Raw genomic sequence first — 16086 nt, 5'->3', positions numbered from 1 at the left:
AAAGACACATATATATTGAAAGTAAAGGGATGGAGATATTCCACACAAACAGAAACCAAAAGAGAGCAGAAATAGTTATACTTATATTTGTTAAAACAGACTTTAAGCCAAAATAGTTTGAAAAAGACAAAGAAAGTCATTATGTAATAATAAAAGGATCAATCCAGCAAAAGGATATAATAATTTTAAACATATATGCATCCAACACTGAAGCACCCAGATTAATAAAGCAAATATTACTGGGCCTAAAGAAAGAAATAGACTCTAATACAACAATAGTGGCAGACTTTGACTCTCTACTCTCAGGATTTTACAGGTCATATAGACAGAAAATTACAAAGAAACTTTGGACTTCAACTGGATTTTAGACCAAATTGACATAACAGAAATTTGCAAAATATTTTATACAACAACTGCAGAAGTCTCAACAAATTTTTAAAAATCAAAGTCATATCAAGTATCTGCTCAGACCATAATGGAATAAAACTAGCAATCAATACCAAGAGCAACTTTGGAAACTATACAAGTATGTGGAAATAAAGCAACATGCTTTTGAATGGCCATTGGGCCAATGAAAAAATTAAAATAGAAATAAAAAATTTCTTGAAACAAATGAAAATAGAAACACAGTATGCCAAAATCTGTGTGACACAGCAAAATCCATGCTAAGACAGAATATTATAGCAATAAATGCCTACATCAAAAAAAAAGAAACCAGAAAGCTTTCACATAAATAATCAAATAATGTACCTCAAATAATAAGAAAATCAACAACAAACCAAGCCAAAAAAATAGTTGAAGAAAAGAAATAACAAAATCAAAGCAGAATTAAACAAAATAGAGAATTAAAAAACATACAAAAGATCAATGAAATAAATAGTTTGTTCTTTAAAAAGATACACAGAATTGATCAACTCTACCTAAACTAACCCGAAAAAAAAGAGAGAGAAGACTGAAAGAAACAAACCAGAAATGAAAAAGGAGAAATTACAACTAATTCCACAGAAATATGAACGATCATCAGAGATTATTATGAACAACTACATGCTAACAAACTGGAAAACCTAGAGGAAATGGTTACATTCCTGGAAATATAAAACCTACCAATATTGAATCACAAAGAACTAGAAAACCTGAACAAACCAGCAACAGGTAGCAAGATTGAATCAGTAATAAATGTCTCCCAACAAAGGAAAGCCCAGGACCAGACGGATTCACTGTGCAATTCTACCAAACATACAGAGAAAAACCAATATCAATCCTACTCAAACTATTCCAAAAAACTGAATAGAAGGGACTTGTCCCTAACTCATTCTACATCCAGCATTACCCTGATACCAAAATTAGATAAGGACACAAGAAATAAAGAAAACCTCAGCCAATATCCCTGATGAACATAGGTACAATGGATCTAGCAAACCAAATCCAAATCACATCAAAAAGACAATACAGCATGAACAAGTAGAACTTGTGCTAGAGATGCAAGGATGATTCAACATACACAAATCAATAAGCATGATACATCACATCAACAGAACGAAGGACAAAAATCATATGATCATCTTAATAGATGTAGAAAAAAACATTTGACAAAATTTAACACTGCTTTATGATAAAACTCCCCAACAAACTAGGCAAAGAAGGACCATACTTCAAACTGATAAAGACCATATATGACAAACCGACAGCTAACATCATACTAAATGGTGAAAAGATGAAAGTCTTTTGTCTAAGAACTGGAACAAGACAAGGATGTCCACTTTCACTTCTCCTGTTCAGCATAGTACTGGAAGCCCTGGCCAGAACTAACAGGCAAAAAAGAAAGAAAAGAAAGGAAGGAGGGAAGGGAAGAAGGAAGGAAAGAAAGAAAGAAGGAAAAAAGGAAGGAAGGAAGGAAGGAAGGAAGGAAGGAAGGAAGGAAGGAAGGAAGGAAGGAAGGAAGGAAGGAAGGAAGGAAAGAAAGTAAATTAGTACAATCACTATGGAAAACAGTATGGAGATTTTTCAAAAAACTAAAATTAGAGCTACCATAAGATCTAGCAATCCCACTACTGTGTATCTACCGAAACAAAAATAATCAGTATATCTAAAAGATACCTTTCATCCCTGACAGGTCTGATAAAACATTTTTTAAAAAAACTAAAAAATTAAAAGAATAAAAAAAAGGATACCCACACTCATATGTTTATGGCAGCACTTTTCACAGTAACTAAGAGATAGAATCAACTTTAGTGCCCATCAACAGATAAATGGCAAAGAGAGTGTGGGATACATACACAATGAAACACTATTTGGCCATAAATTAGGAATCAAATTATGTCATTTCCAGCAATGTGAAAGGAACTGGAAGTCATTAAATGAAATAAACCATGCACAGAAAGACAAATATTGCATGTCCTCACTCATTTATGAGATAACACCTTGATCCTGTGGACACAATCCATACCAGAGACTGGATAGGGGGTTAGTTGGGAATGGAGAGAGGCTGGTTATGGATACAAACATACAGTTAGTTAGAGTAAATAAGTTCTACTTTGATTGCAGACTAGGGTGAATATACTTAGCTATAGTGTTATGTGTATTTCAAAGTAACCAGAAGAAATGACTTGAAATGTTACCAACACATAAACATGATAAACGCTCAAGTTGATGAATACCCCAAATACCCTGACTTATCATTACCTCGTGTATGCATGTAACAAACACTCGTATGTACCCCATAAATATGTAAATTAGTATGTATTTATAAAAGGGAAAAATAATTTATCTGCCTTTCTACCTACCCCTCTTTCTCCATTGTTTTCTTCTACTGATACATTATACATATAGAAAATACAATGGCTAAAAAATTATATACGTCATGTTTTTCTTAAAACCTACAGTAACACTGTATACTTTTGACATAATACAATGGAAAAAATAAGAGAAATAAATCCGACTTGATGAAAAAAAAAAAAGGTGGAGACACCTTATGCTACTAATGAGCTAACAGTCTATTTTTCTTGGTTGAATACTGTGTGTTTCTGTTATTTTGCTGGTTGTTGAAACATGACCCACCAACACCATTTCCTTTGCTGAATTCTGCTCATTGCTAACTATATTTAAGTGAATTGGGCTACAAACATAATGCCTGGTTATAGTTATATTTTTATTTTGGCTTCCCTTACAAAGCTATTATTTTCCCTTTATCTTTTAATTTCTTTAGGATTTGAAAAGCTGTTAATCTCAGATTCTTTTGTCAGATTCTATTACAGTTTATTACATCTGACATTACATTCTATTAAACATTCTGGAAGGTACCCTTTGTAAACTACATAGTTTGTAAATGCAGCTTTTCTCCTGTAGATTACAGTAAATCTGAGACGTGAAAAAGGTAGAATCAGGATATATGTTACACTAAATAGGAAAAGAATTTCAACACATCTTTGAGACATTCTTACAAATCTAGGACTGAATCTATAAATTCATTTTCTTTTTCAAGCAAGAGAGAAATGTGAGGTGAAACAAAGATGAGCTCCTCAATAAATAATTAAGTTAGCAATGAGTAGAAATTGAAACCACCTTGACTAGACTCTTCTTGACAAATATACTTAGTTCATTCAAAATATAGAGTGATTTTTTTTTTTTACAAATCACTGCAGTAAGCAGTTAATTTCTCCTCCTGTTGCTAAGATACCTTTATGTTACCTGAAGGCAAGCACTTACTTTCTGATCAAGGATATCAAAGGGTTTTATAGAAACTGTTGCTGCAAAGAAGATAACTTTGAAAAGAGCTGCATAACCACATATGGGCTAATCTTTACGCACAAAAAGAACATTATGTCACATGGGAGATCATCAGTGATCATCAAGGCATGTTAGACACCAAGATAATGACTCAAAGACTTGAAGTAACTTGCCTGGGGCTTTTCAAAGCATAAAGGGCAAGTTACTGATTCCTTTGCTTGGCCTTTAATTTTTGACAATTTATTTCTGCTTCAGAGACTGCTTTGTACTTAACAAGTCAAGGATAAAAAGAATAATTAATGAGTGAATCAGATTGTAAGTAATCTGCACAGGAGAAATGAGAGAGACAAATTTTCTTTTAATTTTGGCCCATGCCAAAATTCTGACAGAATCAAGTTTATAAATGTGATTCAAAGACCTTAGCTATGTGTCATGATGGTGATAGTTCCATAGGACAAAGAACTCACGTGTTCATAGAGTTCCTGTCATTGAAATCAGCCTTTTCTTAGATTGCTGGAAAATTTTGACATTCTGACTTGCATGAATTGAATCATCTACTCTCTCAAGTAAGAGTAAAAATTAACTGATTCATTTACAACAAAATTCAACTAATACGTTTATGGGTGAAAGCTTTTGTTAGTGGAGCAGGCATGCAAGGAACTCATAAATAAGATGTAGGGAGTCATTTATTTTTCCTATTTGAAGCTTGTAGCTTCAAATCACTGAAACAGTATTTAGAATGACTTCTGTTTAAAGAGAAGTATAGTACTTTAAAACAGACAAAACTACATATTATAATAAAAGCAAAACGGTTTTTGCATGTAACGTTAAGCTAAGAGCAGACACAGATAAATCACATGATCTAAACATGTACTTGAGAGGAGGTTTCCCAAAGGAATGAAGAGTGGTCATTTTCAGGCCTCTGAGCACAAGCCTGCACGCATACGTCCAGATGGCCTGAAGTAACCAAAGAATCACAAAAGAAGTGAAAATGGCCAGTTCCTGCCTTAACTGATGACATTACCTTGTGAAATTCCTTCTTCTGGCTCATCCTTGCTCAAAAACTGCCCGACTGAGCAACTTGTGACCCCTGCCCCTGCCCACAAGAGAACAACCTTCTTTGACTGTAATTTTCCACTACCTACCCAAATCCTATAAAACTGCCCCATCCCTAACTCCCTTTGCTGACTCTCTTTTCGGACTCAGCCTGCCTGCACCCAGGTGATTAAAAGGCTTTATTGCTCACACAAAGCATGTTTGGTGGTCTCTTCACATGGATACAAGTGATAGTGATGACATAAACTGTAAAGAAAAAGAGCACAAGAGGGGTCTGTTCCGAGATGGTTGAATAAGAACACCTCTAGTCTGCAGCTCCCAGCATGATTGACGCAGAAGATGGGTGATTTCTGCATTTCTAACTGAGGTACCTGGTTCATCTCACTGGAACTGGTCAGAAAGTGGGTGCAGCCCACGGAGGGCAAGCTGAAGCAGGGCAGAGTGTCACCTCACCTGGGAAACACAAGGGGTCAGGGAATTTCCCTTTCCTAGCCAAGGGAAGCCATGACAGGCTGTACCTGGAGAAATGGTACACTCCTGAAAAAATACTGTGCTTTTCCCACAGTCTTAGCAACTGGCAGTCCAGGAGATACCCTCCCGTGACTGGTTCGTTGGGTCCTACGCCCATGGGTCTGTGATCAACCTGCCACTTTACAGATTGATGGGGGGAGGGGCATATTTCATTGCTAAGGCTTGAGTAGCTCATGATGTAAACAAAAAGGCCCAGAAGCATGAACTGGGAAGAGCCCACTGCAGCTCAGCAAGGCCTACGGCCTCTATAGATTCCACCTCTTGAAGCAGGCCATAGTAGAACAAAAGGCAGCAGACAGCTTTTGTGACTTAAACATCCCTGTCTCACATCACTGAAGAGAGCAGTCTCTCAGCATGGCATTCAAGCTAGGAGAATGGACAGACTGCCTCCGCAAGCGGGTCCCTGACCCCTGGGTAGCCTGACTGGGAAACACCTCCCAGTAGGGACTGACAGACACCTCAAACAGGTGGGTGCCCCTCTGGGGTGGAGCTTCCAGAGGAAGGATCAGGCAGCAATAGTTGCTGTTCTGCAGCCTCCGCTGGTGATAACCAGGCAAATAGGGTCTGAAGTGGACCTCCAGCAAACTCCAATAGACCTGCAACTGAGGGGTCTGACTGTTAGAAGAAAAACTAACAAACAGAAAGGAATAGCATCAACATCAACAAAAAGGACATCCACACCATAATTCCATCTGTAGGTCACCAACATCAAAGACCAAAGACAGGTAAAACCACAAAGATGGGGAGACATGACACATGCTCAAGCTTCAGTAGCTGATTCAATCAAGTGGGAGAAAGGGTATCAGTGATTGAAGATCAAATTAATGTCATGAAGTGAGAAGAGAAGTTTAGAGAAAAAAGAGTAAAAAGGAAAGAACAAAGCTTCTAAGAAATATGGAAATATGTGAAAAGACCAAATCTATGTTTGATTGGTGTACCTGAAAATGACGGGGAGAATGGAACCACGTTGGAAAACACTCTTCAGGATATTATCCAGGAGAACCACCCCAACCTAGCAAGGCAAGCCAACATTCAAATTCAGGAAATACAGAGAACGCCACAAAGATACTCCTCAAGAAGAGCAACCCCAAGACACATAATTGTCAGATTCACCAAGGTTGAAATGAAGGGAAAAATGCTAAGCAGCCAGAGAGAAAGGGTGGGTTATCCACAAAGGGAAGCCCATCAGATTAAGGTGGATCTCTCAGCAGAAACCTTACAGGCCATAAAAGAGTGAAGGCCAATATTTAACGTTCTTAAAGAAAAGAATTTTCAACCCAGAATTTCACATCCAGCCAAACTAAACTTCATAAGTGAAGGAGAAATAAAATCCTTAACAGACAAGCAAATACTGAGAGATTTTATCAGCACCAGGCCTGCCTTACAAGAGTTCCTGAAGGAAGCACTAAACATGGAAAGGAACAACCGGTACCAGCCACTGCAAAAACATGCCAAATTGTAAAGACTATCGATGCTAGGAAAAAACTGCAACAACTAATGGGCAAAATAACCAGCTAACATCATAATGCCATGATCAAATTCATACATAACAACATTAAACTTAAATGTAAATGTGCTAAATGCCCCAGTTAAAAGACACACATTGGCAAATTGGATAAAGAGTCAAGACCGATCAGTGTGCTGTATTCAAGAGACCCATCTTACATTCAGAGACACACATAGGCTCAAAATAAAGGGAAGAAGGAATATTTACCAAGCAAATGAAAAGAAAAAACAAAAAAAGCAAGGATTGCAATCCTAGTCTCTGATGAAACAGACTTTAAACCAATAAAGGTCAAGAAAGACAAAGGCCATTATACAATGGTAAAGGGATCAATTCAACAAGAAGAGCTAACTATCCTAAATGTATATGTACCCAACACAGGAGCACCCAGATCCATAAAGCAAGTCTTGAGAGTCCTACAAAGAGACTTAAACTTCCACACATTAATAACAAGAGATTTTAACACCCCACTGTCAATATTAGACAGATCAATGAGACAGAAGGTTAACAAGGATATCCAGGACTTGAACTCAGCTCTGCACTAAGCAGACCTAATAGACATCTACAGAACTCTCTGCCCCAAATCAACAGAATATACATTCTTCTCAGCACCACATCACATTTATTTCAAAATTGACCACATAGTTGGAAGTAAAGCACTCCACAGCAAAAGTAAAATAACAGAAATCACAACACACCATCTTTCAGACCACAGTGTAATCAAATTAGAACTCAGGATAAATAAACTCATCCAAAACGGTACAACTACATGGAAACTGAACAAACGGCTCCTGATTGGCTGCTGGATAAATAATGAAATGAAGGTAGAAATACAGATGTTCTTTGAAACCAATGAGAACAAAGACACAATGTACCAGAATCTCTGGAACACATTTAAAGCAGTGTGTGGAGTGAAATTTATAACACTTAAGTCCCACTAGAGAAAGCAGGACAGATCTAAAATCGACACCCTAACACCACAATTAAAAGAATTAGAGAAGCAAGAGCAACAAATTCAAAAGCTAGCAGAAGGCAAGAAATAACTAAGATCAGAGCAGAACTCAAAGAAATAGAGACACAAAAAAACCTTCCAATGATTCAAGGAGCTGGTTTTTTGAAAAGATCAAGAAAATGGATAGACCTCTAGCAAGACTAAAGAAGAAAAGAGAGAAGAATCAATTAAACACAATAAAAAATGATAAAGGGGATATCATCACTGATCCCACAGTAATACAGACTACCATCAGAGAATACTATAAACCCCCTACACAAGTAAACTACATAATCTAGAAGAAATTGATAAATTCCTGACACCTACACCCTCCCAAGACTGTACCAGGAAAAAGTTGAGTCATTGAATAGACCAATAACAGGCTCTGAAATTGAGGCAATAATTAATAGCCTACCAACCAAAAAAAGTCCAGGACCAGATGGATTCACAGCTGAATTCTACCAGAGGTACAAAGAGAAGCTGGTACCATTCCTTCTGAAACGATTCCAATCGATAGAAAAAGAGGGAATCCTCCCTAACTCTTTCTGTGAGGCCAGCATCATCCTGATACCAAAGCCTGGCAGAGACACAACAAGAAATGAGAATTTTAGACCAATATCCCTGATGAACATGATGTGGAAATCCAGAATAAAATATTGTCAAACCGAATCCAGCAGCATATCAAAAACCTTATCCACCAAGATCAAGTTGGTTTCATCCCTGGGATGCAAGGCTGGTTCAACGTACACAGATCAATAAATGTAATCCATCACATAAACAGAACCGATGACAAAACGCACATGATTATCTCAATAGATGTAGAAAAGGCCTTTGACAAAATTCAACAGTTCTTCATACAAAAAACTCTCAATAAACTAGGTATTGATGGAACATATCTCAATATAATAAGAGTTATTTATGACAAACCCACAACCAGTACCACATAGAATGGGCAAAAACTAGAAGCATTCCTGTTGAAAACCAGCAGAAGACAGGGATGCCCTCTCTCACCACTCCTATTCAACACAGTGGTGGAAGTTCTGGCCAGGGCAATCAGGCAGGAGAAAGAAATAAAGGGTATTCAATTAGGAAAAGAGGAAGTCAAATTGTCCCTGTTTGCAGATGACATGATTGTCTACTTTGAAAACCCCACCGTCTCAGCCCAAAATCTCCTTAAGCTGAAAAGCAACTTCAGCAAAATCTCAGGATACAAAATCAATCTGCAAAAATCACAAGCATTCCTATACACCAATAACAGACAAACAGAGAGCCAAATCATGAGTGAGCCCTTTAGCCCACCACTGCATTGTGGGGGCTCCTCTCTGGGGCTGGCTGAGGCTAGAGCCAGCTCCCTCTGTCCGCTGGGAAGTGTGGAGGGAGAGGCGCGGGTGGGAGCTGGGGATGCACAGGGTGCTCACCGGCTGGCACAGGTTCCAGGTGAGCTCGGACTGGGCAAGCCCAGCACTCCGCAGGGCTGACCAGCACCTGCTGGGCTTGATCAGGTGAGGAGCTCCCTCTTGGCTGCCAGAGTGCCCGGACTGGGTACTGCAAAGTCCCACAGCGAGTGCCATTGAGAGATGAAGTCAGCTGGGCTTCTGGATGGGGTGGGGACTTGGATAAATTTTCTGTCTAGCTAAAGGTTTGTAAATGCACCAATCAGTGCTCTGTGTCTAGTTAATTGGGTGGGGACTTGGAGAACTTTTGTGTCTAGCTAAAGGATTGTAAACACACCAATCAGAACTCTGTGTCTAGCTAAAGGTTTGTAAACCCACCAATCAGCACCCTGTCAAAACGGACAAATCAGCTCTCTATAAAATGGACCAGTCAGCATGATATGGGTGGGGTCAGATAAGGGAATAAAAGCAGCCTGCCAGAGTTAGCAGCAGCAACCCACTAGGGTTCCCTTCCATGCTGTGGAAGGTTTGTTCTTTCACTCTTTGCAATAAGTCTTGCTGCTGTTCACTCTTTGGGTTCGCACTGCCTTTATGAACTGTAACACTTGCTACAAAGGTCTGCAGCTTCACTCCTGAGGCCAGTGAGACCACGAACCCACCGGAAGGAATCAACAACTCCAGACATGCCACCTTTAAGAGCTGTAACACCCACCATGAAAGTCTGCAGCTTCACTCCTGAAGCCAACAAGACCATGAACCCACCAGAAGGAAGAAACTCCAGACATGTCTGAACATCAGAAGGAACAAACTCCAGACACACCATCTTTAAAAACTGTAACACTCATTGTGAGGGTCCATGGCTTCGTTCTTGAAGTCAGTGAGACCAAGAACCCACCAATTCCAGACACTTTTTCACAACCACAAAGGGAAATTGTCTACCGCCAAGTGGTGAGTACCATTGGACCCCTTTCACTTGCTATTCTGTCCTATTTTTCCTTAGAATTTGGGGGCTAAATACCAGGCACCTGTCAGCCAGTTAAAAGTGACTAACGTAGCCACTGGACTAAAGACACAGGTGTCAGGGTTTCTGGGAAATGGCTCTCTAGCAACCCCCAACTCTTTGGAGTTGGGAGCATTGGTTTGCCTGGAATGAGCTTCTACTTTTCCTGTACTTCTGGTCTGAGCCGAACATTGACAGAGAGGAAAGCCATTCAGCTCCAGGGTCCTGATAACAAGTTGGTTGACCTTGCGGCCATGAGCAGAACTCTCAAAGTCATGTCACCCAAGCGAGACTCGCCCATCTATCCTATCTATCCTGACCCTGGCCTCCTGGGTCCTAATGCCTGTCAGACAAACTTCCTCTCACCTCTTTTCTCCAAGGCTAGTTCTGCTTCTAAAAATCACTCCCTGTCTCTGGTGCACTTCTAGTGTCTCCTATAAGAATGATTTCTAGTATAACCTCTAGGACTCTGTTACCTTCTTTAGGTACCAGGGATCACCAATCAGAAAGACTTAATTTTTGCCCAAAGCCCCATTGTAGGGGGTACTACCTGGAATTTTAGGATCCCTCCTCAGACTAGCAGGCCTAACAAAAGCTATTCCAGAAGCTAGGATATGGGGAGCCTCATACACTGTATCTTTCCTATTCATATATGTGAGGACAAAAGGTGTCACTCTTCCAACTCTGGAGATCCCTTCCCTTCCTCAGCATATGGCCCTCCACTTCATTTTTGGGACATAACATCTTTATAGGACAGGGGTAAAGTCCTAATACTAACAGGAGAATGCTTAGGACTGTAACAGGTTTTTGAGAATGCTTTGGTAAAGGCCACTAAATCCAATTTTTCTCAGTCCTCTTTCTGGTCTAGGAGGACAGGCAAGGGTGCAGGTTTTTGAGAATGTATTGGTAAGGGCCACTAAATCTGACCTTCCTCAGTCCTCCTTGTGGTCTGGGAGGAAAATTAGTGTTTCCGCTGCTGTGTCAGTGAGTGCAACTATTCCAATCAGCAAGGTCCAGGGACCATTGTGGGTTCTTTGGCAGGTGGAGAAACAAAACAAACCAAAACCATGGGTGGTTCTGTCTTTCAGATGGGAAACACTCAGGCATCAACAGGCTCACCCTTGAAATGCATCCTAAGCCACTGGGACCAATTTGACCAGCAAACTCTGAAAAAGAAGCAGCTCATTTTTTTCTGCACTATGGCCTGGCCCCAATATTCTCTCTGTGATAGGGAAAAATGGCCACCTGAGGAAAGTATAAATTACAATACTATCCTGCAACTTGACCTTTTCTTTAAAAGGGAAGGCAAATGGAGTGAAACACCTTATGTCCAAGCTTTCTTTTCATTGAAGAATACACAACTATGCAAAGCTTGCAATTTACATCCCAGAGGAAGACCTCTCAGCTTATCCCCATATCCTATCCTCCCTATAGCTCCCCTTCCTATTAATGATAATCCTCCTCTAATCTCCCCTGCCCAGATGGAAATAAGCAAAGAAATCTCCAAAGGACCACAAAAACCCCCAGGCTATCAGTTATGTCCCCTTCAAGCTGTAGTGGGAGAGGAATTTGGTGAACCCGGGTACATGTCCCATTCTCCCTCTCTGCTTTAAAGCAGATCAAGGCAGACCTGGGGAAGTTTTCAGATGATCTTGATAGATACATAGATGTCCTACAGGTTCTAGGGCAAACCTTCAATCTCACTTGGAGAGATGTCATGCTATTGTTAGATCAAACCCTGGCCTTTAATGAAAAGAATGTGGCTTTAGCTGCAGCCCAAGAGTTTGGAGATACCTGGTATCTTAGTGAAAAAAATGATAGAATGACAGCTGAAGGGACAAATGCCCTACCTGTCAGCAAGTCATCCCCAGTATGGATCCCCACTGGGACCTCAACTCAGATCATGGGGACTGGAGTCATAAACATCTGTTGACCTGTGTTCTAGAAGGACTAAGGAGAATTAGGTAAAAGCCCATGAGTTATACAATGATGTCCACCATAACTCAGGGAAAGGGAGAAAATCCTTCTGCCTTCCTCAAGTGGCTATGGGAAGCCTTAAGAAAATATACTCCCCTGTCACCTGAATCACTCGAGGGTCAATTGATTCTAAAAGATAAGTTTATTACCCAGTCAGCCACAGATATCAGGAAAAGGCTCCAAAAGCAAGCCCTGCGCCCTGAACAAAATTTGGAGGCATTATTAAAATTGGCAACCTCAGTGTTCTGTAATAGGGACCAAGAGGTACAGGCCCAAAAGGAAAAGTGAAATCAGAGAAAGGTCACAGCCTTAGCATGGCCCTGAGACAAATAAACCTTGGTGGTTCAGAGAGGACAGAAAATGGAGCAGGTCAATCACCTGGTAGGGCTTGTTATCAGTGTGGTTTACAAGGACACTTTAAAAAAGATTGTCCAGTGAGAAGCTGCTCCCACATCCATGTCCACTGTACTGAGGTAATCATTGGAAGGTGCACTGTCCCAGAAGACAAAGGTTCTCTGGGTCAGAAGCCTGTAACCAGATGATCCAACAACAGGACTGAGTGTGCCCAGGGCAAGCGTCAGCTCATATCATCACCCTCACTGAGCCCCAGGTACATTTAAACTTTGAGGGCTAGGAAATTGACTTCTTCCTGGACACTGGTGCAGCCTTTCAGTGCTAATCTCCTGTCCTGGATGACTGTCCTCAAGGTCCATTACCATCTAAGGAATCCTGGGACAGGCTAGCCTGTAACCTGGTATTTCTCCCACCTCCTCAGTTGTAACTGGAAGACTTTGCTGTTTTCACATGCCTTTCTTGTTATGCCTGAAAGTCCCACACCCTTATTAGGGTGAGATATATGAGCCAAAGCTGGAGCTATTATCTACATGAATATGGGGAACAAGTTACCCATTTGTTGTCCCCTACTTGAGGAGTGAATCAACCCTGAAGCCTGGGCATTGGAAGGACAATTTGGAAGGGTAAAAAATGCCCACACAGTCCAAATTAGGCTAAAAGACACCACCACTTTTTCTTATCAAAGGCAATATCCCTTAAGGCCTGAAGGTCATAAAGGATTACAGGATATTGTTAAATATTTAAAAGCTCAAGGCTTAGTAAGGAAATGCAGCAGTTCCTGCAACACCCCAATTCTAGGAGTACAAAAACCAAATGGTCAGTGGAGACTAGTGCAAGATCTTAGACTCATCAATGAGGCAGTAATTCCTCTATATCCAGTTGTACCCAACCCCTACACCCTGCTGTCCCAAATACTGGAGGAAGCAACAGGTTCACTGTTCTGGACCTCAAGGATGCCTTATTCTGTATTCCCCTGTATCTGACTCCCAGTTTCTCTTTGCCTTTGAGGATCCCACAGACCACATGTCCCAACTTACATGGACGTTCTTTCCCCAAGGGCTTAGAGATAGCCCTCAAATGTTTGGTCAGGCAGTGGCCCAAGATCTAGGCCACTGCTCAAGTCCAGGCACTCTGGTCCTTCAGTATGTGGATGATTTACTTTTGGCTACCAGTTCGGAAGCCTCATGCCAACAAGCTACTCTAGATCTCTTGAACTTTCTAGCTAATCAAAGGTACGAGGTGTCTAGGTCGAAGGTCCAGCTTTGCCAACAGCATGTAAAATATCTAGGCCTAATCTTTGCCAGAGGGACTTGGTCCCTCAACAAGGAACAAATACAGCCTATACTGGCTTATCCTTGCCCTAAGACATAAAAACAGTTGCAGAGGTTCCTTGGGATCACTGGCTTTTGCCGACTGTGCATCGCCGGATACAGCAAGATGGCCAGGCCTCTCTATACTCTAATCAACGAAACCCAGAGGGCAAATACTCATCTAGTAGAATGGGAACCAGAGGCAGAAACAGCCTTCAAAACCTTAAAGCCGGCCCTAGTACAAGCTCCAGCTTTAAGCCTTCCCACAGGACAAAACTTCTCTTCGTAAGTCACAGAGAGAGCAGGATAGCTCTTGGAGTCCTTACTCAGACTCGTGGGACAACTCCACAACCAGTGGCATACCTAAGTAAGGAAATTGATGAAGTAGCAAAAGGCTGGCCTCAGTGTTTACAGTTAGTTGTCACGGTGGCCGTCTTAGTGTCAGAGGCTATCAAGATAATACAAGGAAAGGATCTCATTGTCTGGACTACTCATGATGTAAATGGCATACTAGGTGCCAAAGGAAATTTCTGGCTATCAGACAACCACCTGCTTAGATACTAGGCACTACTCCTTAGATACTAGGCACTACTCCTTGAAGGACTGGTGCTTCAAGTGTGTACATGTGCAGCCCTCAGCCCTGCCACTTTTCTCCCAGAGGATGTCCCCGGTCGAGCATGGCTGCCAACAGGTTGTAGTGCAGACTTATGCCACTCAAGATGATCTCTTAGATGTCCCCTTAGCTAATCCTGACCTTCAACTATATACCAATGGAAGTTCATTTGTGGAGAATGGGATATGAAGGGAAGGTTATGCCATAGTTAGTGATGTAACCATACTTGAAAGTAAGCCTCTTCCCCCAGGGACCAGTGCCCAGTTAGCAGAACTAGTGACACTTACCCCAGCCTTAGAACTGGGAAAGAGAAAAATAATGAATGCATATACAGATAGCAAGTATGCTTATCTAATCCTACATGCCCATGCTGCAATATGGAAAGAAAGGGAGTTCCTAACCTCTGGGGGAACCCCCGTTAAATACCACAAGGAAACCATGGAGTTATTGCACATAGTGCAAAAACCCAAGGAAGTGGCAGGCTTACACTGCTGAAGTCACCAAAAAGGGGAAGGAGGGGGGAGAACAGCAGCATAAGTGGCTGGCAGAGGCAGGGAAAGACCAGCAGAGAGAAAGAGAGAGACAAAGTCAAAGAAGGAAAGAGAGAAAGAGACAGAAAGTCAGAGAGAGAGAGGAAGAGGCAGAGAGACAGAAAGTCAGAGAGAGACAGAGAGGAAGAGACAGACAGAAAGTCAGAGAAGGAAAGAGAGGAAAAGACAAAGGAGTCAAAGAGAGAGAAAGAGATAGAAGTAGTAAAGAAAAAACAGTGTACCTTATTCCTTTAAAAGCCAGAGTAAATTTAAAACCTATAATTGATAATTGAAGGTCTTCTCTGTAACCCTATAACACTCCAATACCACCTTGTTGTCAGCGTGAACAAGGGCATAGCCCAAAAGCACTGAGGCCACTGACAACCTATAGCCTTCATATCAAAAATCCTTAACCCATCCTTGTTTCCTAACAGGGGATCTAATTCGTAATTAATTATCATACAAAAGTCCAACCTGACATAAGAGGAACTCCCTTCAGGACAGGGTAATAGATGGTTCCTCCCAGGTGATTAAGGAAAAAGACACATTGGCTATTCAGCAGAGTTAGGAAAATTGCCTAATAATCGGTCTGCTCAAATGTGCAAGCTGTTTGCAGTCAGTCAAACCTTAAAGTACTTACAGAATCAGGAAGGAGCCATCTATACCAATTTTAAGTTAATATAGACTGAATGAGATCTTATTAATAGCAAAGAAAAATTAAAATCCCAAACTTAAAAGGTTTTCAACTAAAGTAAAGTTTGCTAAAAGTTAACAGTGCAACATGCATTGTCCTACTGCCACACGCTCTCAAAGGATTTCTCAGTTTGCAGGAAGTGATGAAATCTATCCTTACTCTACAATCCCAAATAGACCTTTTGGCAGCAGTGACTCTCCAAAACCCCTGAGGCCTAGACCTCCTCACTGCTGAGAAAGGAGAACTCTGCACCTTCTTAGGGGAAGAGTGTTGTTTTACACTAACCAGTCAGGGATAGTATGAGATGCTGCCTGGCATTTACAGGAAAAGGCTTCTGAAATCAGACAATGCCTTTCAAACTCTTATACCAACCTCTGGAGTTGGACAACATGGCTTCTCCCCTTTC

This window comes from Macaca thibetana, chromosome 5 (genome assembly GCF_024542745.1).
Source record: "Macaca thibetana thibetana isolate TM-01 chromosome 5, ASM2454274v1, whole genome shotgun sequence".
Classification (NCBI taxonomy): domain Eukaryota; kingdom Metazoa; phylum Chordata; class Mammalia; order Primates; family Cercopithecidae; genus Macaca; species Macaca thibetana.
This window is presented reverse-complemented; position numbering follows the sequence as displayed.